The 1407-nt window shown below is 35.1% G+C and overlaps 1 protein-coding gene across 2 annotated transcripts in view; it reads left to right on the forward strand.

Annotated features, from left to right (window-relative positions):
* The window catches only part of LOC109582060 (uncharacterized), a 7641-nt gene that overhangs the window by 3910 nt on the left and 2324 nt on the right, over positions 1-1407 (forward strand). The window lies entirely within an intron of this gene.

Genomic DNA, 1407 nt, shown 5'->3' on the forward strand with positions numbered 1-1407 from the left:
CGATACCTTCTTATTTCTTGATTTTTCTCTGCTTCTTCTCTTTCCTTCTGCTTGAATTGTTGATGATAAACTTGTGCTTCTCTCTCCTTCTCTTCAAGACTTTGAATAAGAGCTTGTACGGTTTGCTCAATATCGGCTGTATCTCCTTTTCTTGGATTCTGGAACTCGTCCAACCATAATCTTCTTCCTGTCTGTAGTTGCTGCTGATACTTCTTCTTGTATTCTTCATTATTCATACCATTGGTATCTAATGTATCACCTACTGTCCACTCTCCTTTACAGTTAGTAACTAAAATACAATATTAATAATAATTTTAATTAGAGGGTGTGGATCTAATGCAACATTAAATACGTCAAAGAAAATAATTAAAATTAGGTATTTAATAGTATTCATTGGTGGGTGTGGCTAATACACTGACCTAGTTCAGTTAGCATAACAATGTTAGGATTAGCAATTAATGCCTCTGTCGCATTAACATATCCTCCAGCAGTTATCATCCAGACACAACGAGGACTCATGACAAACACTGAGAGAGAATGACACAATCTCTTACAAACGGAGTCAGGTACATCTAACTGTTAATAGAAATAAATTAATAATTTACATGTATCTCACTGTACAGATCAATTATTAATAATATCTAACATACCTTTATCCAGGAATGTTGAGTGATGTTAAAGATCCAACAATCATCTAATATATTACCAACCGTATTCACCAACCCACCACTTATCACTAGCATAGGACAGTCTGATCCAGTTATAATAATAGCACCTGCATGAAAAAATCTACCCACAGGCCATTGGTCTATTGCTTCAGGTTTCTTTATACACTGCCAGAACTAAAAATAAAATAACCACACTAGAGCTGGGCGATAGTTTTGAATATATTCACTATCGCGATAGTATAGAAGCTATCGTGATGTGATAGTAGTATTTAAGCTATCGTGATAGTGGATCTAGCCAGCCAGTCTAGGCATGCTCTGTGCTATAACCACATTTTTAGCCATTAAGTGTTATAGTCATGGCAATGGTAGCAATTTAAGAGTGATATTTGGTAGAGCTTTATACAAGTGTTCAGTGAAGTGGGCCATGTTGTAAATGAACAACGATTATGCTCACTAGTTAAACAACACATCAAGCAATAATAAGTACATAACAATATGCTACATTTATTGCATTGCTGAATTTTATTAATTTTAATTTAAAATTAATAAACTAAACACATAAAAGCTATTATATCGTGATAGTTTCACTATCGGGATAGTAATTGAGGCAAATATCGTGATAGTGATATTATCACTATCACCCAGCTCTAAACCATACCCATTAACATGCCATTAGTGTGTGTGTGTGTGTGTGTGTGTGTGTGTGTGTGTGTGTGTGTGTGTGTGTGTGTGTGTGTGC

Source organism: Amphimedon queenslandica, unplaced genomic scaffold, assembly GCF_000090795.2.
Source record: "Amphimedon queenslandica unplaced genomic scaffold, v1.1 AMPQUscaffold_13403, whole genome shotgun sequence".
NCBI classification, from domain to species: domain Eukaryota; kingdom Metazoa; phylum Porifera; class Demospongiae; order Haplosclerida; family Niphatidae; genus Amphimedon; species Amphimedon queenslandica.